The sequence below is a fragment of the Anopheles merus genome, chromosome 2R (genome assembly GCF_017562075.2).
Source record: "Anopheles merus strain MAF chromosome 2R, AmerM5.1, whole genome shotgun sequence".
NCBI classification, from domain to species: domain Eukaryota; kingdom Metazoa; phylum Arthropoda; class Insecta; order Diptera; family Culicidae; genus Anopheles; species Anopheles merus.
The window spans coordinates 43,532,000-43,539,215 of record NC_054082.1 but is presented as its reverse complement, the minus strand read 5'-3'; the positions used below and the strand labels follow the sequence as shown (position 1 = coordinate 43,539,215).

The window sequence follows — 7,216 nt, the reverse complement described above, 5'->3', positions numbered from 1 at the left end:
GCAAAAGGCGAATTAGAGCAGCGATCTTTAGCGTGCCAAATGAGCTGTTAAGCAATTCTGGCTATTTGGGAGGGCGTGTGAATACAGTCTGTTCTCGAGGTTACACGGTTCTCGACTTACGCGGATTCGGAGACGCGGTTTCTAAATTTGACAGATTAAATGTCAAATCGGTACAATTTGCTTCAAGTTCGTTATATATGCATTTTGGCTAACAAATTGAAATCGCTTAAAGCCAGAATATTAGAATTTCCGCACGAATCATATCAAATAAATGATAAAGTGTATAAAGTACTAAATAAAATAAAAAAAATCCGAGTAATCAATAGTTTTTTTTGTCAAAAACGTGAAATTCGACTACGTGTATATTCGAGTTACGCGGATTCGTAGGGGAACGCAGAAACCGCGTAACTCGGGAACAGCTGTATACCGATGTTTGTGGTTTGTGGTTCCCATTCTCCTACAAAACTGGTGCACCAAAATCTGTCTCAAGTGGTGGCCCTAAAAATAGCAAATTAACACATCAGAATAAGCGTACACTGTACCCGGTACAACATGACGCATTTGTGACAAAATGATGATCTGCAAGATGCAAAATACCACGCCTTGTTAATAATGCTTAAGATCAAGCATTTTTTATCACACTTACTAGCCGCCAGATGTGTTATCTGGGTTCATCCAGGTCTTTCCTCGCGCTGATTTTTGCGTGTGCTCTTTGAATGAGGTCCTATGCGCTGCGCAGGTTTCCTACGGCCCTAACCCGTCAAATTAATTGAATTAATACTAAACAGTAATCGACTCCGATTTAAATTATTGAACAAAATTGCGCACATTAAATTTAGTCAACCACCAAGTTTGTTTACGTTTTTTCTCGCGTCCATACGCGCGAAAGAGATGGCATGTCAGAACGAGCGAGAACACACACATATGTGATGCGCGTAAATTGTCACCAACACAACGAAAGGCGTATGGACAAATGTGGAAGCAGCGTTCGATGTGAAGTGGGGCGGGGGGGAAGGGTACATAAGAACAATTTGAAACGAGCACTGACGGCATGTAAAGGAAGGGTAGAGAAAATGAGCGAGATGCAGCGATATCCGAACGTCAAAAACCCTCGCCATGTTGTACGGGGATGGCAGCTCCTCGTTCAGCTGTCACAACACAAATCACATTGAGAAGCAAAGTTACGAAAACTTGAGAAATTTTAGCAAACTTACCACAAACTAAGCCGAGTTTGATCAGCAAATCGTCCAGTGAGTCTATCCCACAGGTATACATTACAATGAAGAGATATCCATTCTTCGATTGATGCGTAGTGAATTATGTAACCCTACCGGTGTTACCATTCGGTCACCTGCGCAATTTACGCCCAGATTTTCATAAAGTTACATTATTGTACTGTTTCCTTCCAGCCATGGGAAACACGGTGTCTGCAGCTGAAAAGGTTGCCTCGAACATAGTGCCCAGCACCTTGACAAAGGTGTGAAGATGCGGCACTACCGAAGGGACATCCACCGCTAGGCGATAAAGCAGCCATGTCCGGTAATCCTCCGCCCGAATGCCCGATGCACCAAAAACAGCAACCCAAAGAACAACCAGTGCTCGTATCCGAATGCCCGATTAAGCACGATGGAGCAGAAGTGAACCCGCTGAACATGATGCCACCGGCAAATCAAAATCCCGCCCCGGGCCAACCGTTCCCACTGCCTACCGAGCGCCAGGTGTCGTCGATTCCGAAAGCGACCACCGACGGTAAGCAAGAGTTTTGGGGTACCCAAGCAGCAGATGTTCTGGAATGCGATGCTGCGCAAGGGCTGGCGCTGGGAGAAGGACGATATAGCTCAGAAAGACATGGACGATTATAAAGATACACAACGCCAACAATGGCAGGCTGGCAGGAGGTACTTAAGTGGGAAGCGCTGCACGCCCGCGAATGTGGCAATCCGCGGCTGAAGAGCTTCGGCGGCAAGGCAACCGATTACAGCCCGCGGGCTAAGATTCGCAACATGATGGGATACGAGCTGCCATTCGACCGACACGACTGGATCATCGATCGCTGTGGCAAGGATGTGCGCTACATCATTGACTACTACGACGGTGGCATGGTGGACGAGAAGTACAAATTTGCCCTGCTGGATGTGAGGCCCGCGATGGATTCGTTCGACAACGTGTGGGATCGCATGAAGGTGGCCTACATGCGATGGAAGTTCGAGCTGGAGGACAAACTGAAGGAGCTGACAAACTAAGCGAACTGGATCGCTGGCGCCATAAGAATTGTTTAGAATGTACGACAGCTTCTTTGAGATACGTTTCGCGCGACTTAGGATCAGAAAGTACCACGGTTGACGAAGGAGTACAATTAAATTATCTAGACTTACTGCACTCAACAATAACGAAAAAGTACCCTATGTTTGCAATACTTGCGTAGAGAATGTAACAAGTTCTCGGAATATAATTCTAGGCCTCGTCTTTTACCCACCTTAAAGAGTGCTTTTTTACATCAAAATAATCAAATTACGAATTTGGCGACATGGTTGCTGATGGCTAAATTATAGTACTAGTTAATTTGGCAAGGTTACAGAGCTGCACATCAAAATTTGAAAGATCTCCTTTACTCTAAAGAGTACTCCGAAATTGATGACCACGCAACGCAATTAAAATAAGGTGCTTATGACGACCCCATAAGAACAAATCTAAAATCTAAAACCAAATCCAAACCCATAGTGGTCCTGACACAAATAAATTACCTATTTTCTTCAAGAACTGCATATACTGAACCCATATCGAACCCATACCGGTCCAAGAATCGAACATAATCCTATCCCGGTCCTGGAACCGATCATGAACCCATCCCGGTCCTAGAACCTATCATAAACTTATACCGGTCCTGGAACCTATCACGAACTTACACCAGTCCTGGATCTGATGATGAACTTACACTGATCAAAAATAGCTCCCGATTTAATACATTTTCTTAAACCAGTACCTGGAACTGTTGTGGATTGGAACGATACTTCAACCGGGTCGGATCTGGTACCGATTCATTTTCAGTTCCAGTCAACAAACTATACCTGGAAGTGAAAGTGCAGCACAGGATTAGTGTAGGGAGTGGCGTAGAAAATAGCGTGGAAATATTAGTAATACTTGTAAAGTAATAAAAAGATTTTTTGCGTTTTATAAAAAAAGCGTTGAAAAAATATGATGCAAGCCCACTGTGCAAGGCAGACATTTGAGTATGACATTAGATCAACTTATTAGGCAACCCTGAACGGCACTGTCCACGCCTTCATTGTTTACGTTCAGGCCGGCGCACGTGTATTCTATACAAATTAATAAAAGTGATTGCTTATTGTATTTCGTGTCTCGTAAAACGTCCCCTTAAACGATGGAAGGTGTTGGGCAACTATTCGGGACCCATTCGACAGTGACGATGGTTTACTAACCGCCTTTCTGAACAATATAGATGAACATCAATCGTTTTGGTCAGACGTAAGTTGAAACATCGATTAGGTAGTCGCATTGCGAAGAGATTGCAAAATTCTAACACATGTACGTTTTTTTTCGTGTGCTTTACAGCCTGAAAATGATCTAGACACAATATTCACCAAACTAGGCACCTTGCTAGCCAGTGCCAGAACGCGCGATCGTGGTTTAAGAATTCTCATCCACCTGCTGCCCGACTGCCCGCTGGATCTGATCGAGGAAAAGGCTCAGTTCTATCTGAACACTTGCACAAAAGTATGCGACCAGCGTGGGCCAACGCAAACCTTGCCGCTGGTGTACAAACTTCTTCAGCAGCTGTTACATCGCTCCCTGGGCTCGACCGAGCTGCACAAACTGTTTGTCAGCAATCTGGCCAAAATCCTCGAATCCGTTGGGCCAAGCTAGAACCGACGGCGGTCCCATCGGCTTTGAGCTTTCTCGAGCTGGCCATGCAGCATTATGCTGGTGCTTGTGGCCCGTTGAAAAGTCGCATCGAGACGTTCCTTTACTCGCTGGTCGATTCTACCGATCGGTTTGTGGTCAACCGTACGGCCAACTGTTTGCTGCTGCTGCAACAAATCCGAGGCGGAGGACAGCACGGTTCGCTGCATAAGAAACTTGGGAAGAGTACTATCTGAAGCTGATTGACACGATACACGATCTGTTGAATCAAATCTTTGCCCACACGCCGGAAACGTTTGACGAGGAGGAAAACCTTGAGTGTTTGAAGCTGCCTGACATTAGAACCACCGGAAATCCTATCCGTAAAGCGCACTTGATCGCCATACGTGCTTGCAATCTAATTACCTTTCTTGATCAAGCCATTGTAGGTGCGTACCCGGTGGGGAAGCCAATCACCCCGTTTAAAGCGCTAAATCTTGTACTTCGTGGGCTGTCCGTATCCTGTGAAGCGATGGGCAAAAATCCGATTGCGGAAAACATTGCATTCGGTGCGTTTTTACCGTCCATGCACTACGGGCTGTTGGAGGTGTTGGACGGGCTAGTGCTGGCCCTCGGCACCAATATGCTGATGTTTGGTGACACGATTGCGAGATGTTCTCCAAGTGTCTCCGAGCGACCCAGAGCAACAGCCACGACTCGGAAGGTGCGAAAAAATCATTCATCCGCTTGCGAACGAAAATCTACGACAGCGTACAGCTGTGGTGTGAAAAGATGCGGTACGGCAGTAACATCGAAATGGTTAACGAAGCCCTGCTGGAACAGATAATGCGCGACATTACGCCGTACGAGAGCGAGGTAACGCTCAAGATGGGTGCCACCAGCAACAAGCGATTGTCGGCCAGAGCTAAGAGGAAGCTGCAGAAGGAGCAAAATGCAGCAAAGCACACTTAACCAGAATCACTCTAGTGGTAGTGCAACGGCAGAAAACAAGGAGCTGTTCATTGATCATGGCAACGAGCCACTGTGCCGTGCTGCTTTGGCATGTTTGACCGCTCTGTTGCAGTCCGCCGGGTGTTTCATCAAACCCGTCACTCATAAACTATTGCAGGAGAAAATCGTTCCGCTGTGTTTACTCTGGTAACCAACCACCAGCTAACTGGGCTAAACGGCGACGCCCAGGTGCGTGTAGCTTTACTCCGTGCCTTTGCCGCTCTTATTGTGAATCCACACCACCACTGTCCACCGCCGCTGCAATATGCTAGCTATATTTCAAACGCTGCAAACAACGGACTCCAGTGCGACCGTTCGGTCGGTGGCTGCAGAACTGGCCCGCACGATGGAACTGGTGGTACATCCTTGGAAGGAAACACTGTACTTCCCTGCGGACAAGTCCGCCATTAAGGATGCATTAGCGAACAAGGACAATCACCCGCTGGCGATGTTCACCATCAAGCAGGTGGTTGTAACGAACGGTACCAACGGAGTGCACGATTCCTCTGATGTGATAATTCCATCAGTCGCAGAACCGGCAACTGGTACTTCGCCGTTAAAAGCTGCCAGTGCTCCTAGCGAGCCGGCCGTTGAACCAGCATACGAAAGTGAAGGTGAAATTAACGAATCACTAGCCGTAACAGAAGCAAGCGACGAGTCATTTATTGACGAAGAAGAACAGCAAATGACGGACGAACCTGTTGGATGGGTTAGAACATGTAAACGTGTCCTCGCTAGATGATACAGTAAAGGAAAAGACAAACGCAATCGCCGACATCCCCGACGATACAGAATGTTATGATGCAGGAACTATTCATCCAATCGATGATGATGACAATGATGATGGAAAAAAGAGGTGATTCCGCGGTGGTGGCGGTGTGTGGACAGTGATGAGGAACAGGGACAAGCACAGAATGAGGAACAGGAGGATGATGATGTGATGGAAGTGCCAATTGACGTAGAGCTATCTGCACCTAAATCCAACAGTGAAAAGAATAATTTGAAACATTCAATCGAAATAATTGACGATGATAACAGTAGCGTGTCGGCGAAGAAAGCCAAAATGTTGGGGCAGGACAGCTGTAACGGAAACACCGGTAAAACCAAGAACATCGACGAAATCGTAGAGGAAATGGTAGCCGAGTTCGTTGACGAACCATAAGTTGGTTATTAATTCCGCTAAGCTTTAGTAGGATCGAATGAATTATGAAGCTTGGGATACGTTAAATCATGGCGTTTGTTTGTGTATCTTGAAATAAGCACATACTGAAAAAAAAATACTGTTCTAGCAACTATACAATTTACCCTTGTTTATTGGTTTATCAATAACATGAAGTTAATGAAATAAAAATGAAAGACCGACCTAACATTCTCTATATTTCGTAACCTAATTCGTTAAATAGTCGTAGGCATGAAATCATCAGGTATTAGTAACGAATATAGGATCATATAGGCGAGAATATTTTGAGAATTACTAAAAGCACTGCAGACCATAAATCTGTTACTACTGTTTTTCAAAGTGTATTAAATTTTCCAGAGAAGAACAATCCTTTTTGGTATATTTTTCGAAACTAACATGAATGTACCCATAACATCTCATAAACTTATTCTACACAATCGTACATATCAATCGAGACCCTTAAGAGTCATTGAATCGAATGCAAGCTCAGTCGTATTATGTTTCGATTAAATTCTGAATATCAGCATAATTTTATGCACACTCGATTGCACATTCTGTATGGAAAAATAGATTTGCGTCAACTGTCTACAAACGAAAAAGGATTGAAAATAACTTGATACACACACTAGGAAACTTTGCAACAACTAGTGATTGATTGTCGGAATCGCATCCACGGCTCAAAACCATTTCCGATCTTAGCTATTCCGACGTCGAATCCGGCCAAATCAAACCAACAGTTCCATTCGGTGCCGTTCGAAGCCAATAGAGCAGTTTAGAGCCTTCGAAACCGTTGGAGTCATCGGTTGTACCACCGAATTTGACAATCTCCATGCCGCTGAGTAAAGGATTCATTCGGCTCCGATTTTTTTCCGACCTTAGAATGTTACATCATTGATGTTCGTTTGGAGCCACTTCTGTTTTTGTCATAATCATGCCACCATAAATGTTAATAAAAGTGATTGTTGCCAAGTTGGAATTATTCCCAAGTGCCACAAATCCACTAAACGACCACTAAACGGCTTCTAAACGACTCAAGTTCTCTACCTAAACGGAATATAGAAAGACTTCGTTTAGCAGACGGCAAACGACTCATTCATTCTAAAAATAGCAAAAAAGCTGGTGGCGCTCTCTGTTGGTCGGATACCCCAACAGTTGAGCTTCATC

The 7,216-nt window shown here is 45.0% G+C and overlaps 1 pseudogene; it reads left to right on the top strand.

The window, feature by feature from the left end:
* The first annotated feature begins 1,115 nt into the window (after window positions 1–1,115).
* LOC121590983 lies at window positions 1,116–2,445 on the top strand (annotated as a pseudogene).
* The last annotated feature ends 4,771 nt before the right edge of the window (window positions 2,446–7,216 follow it).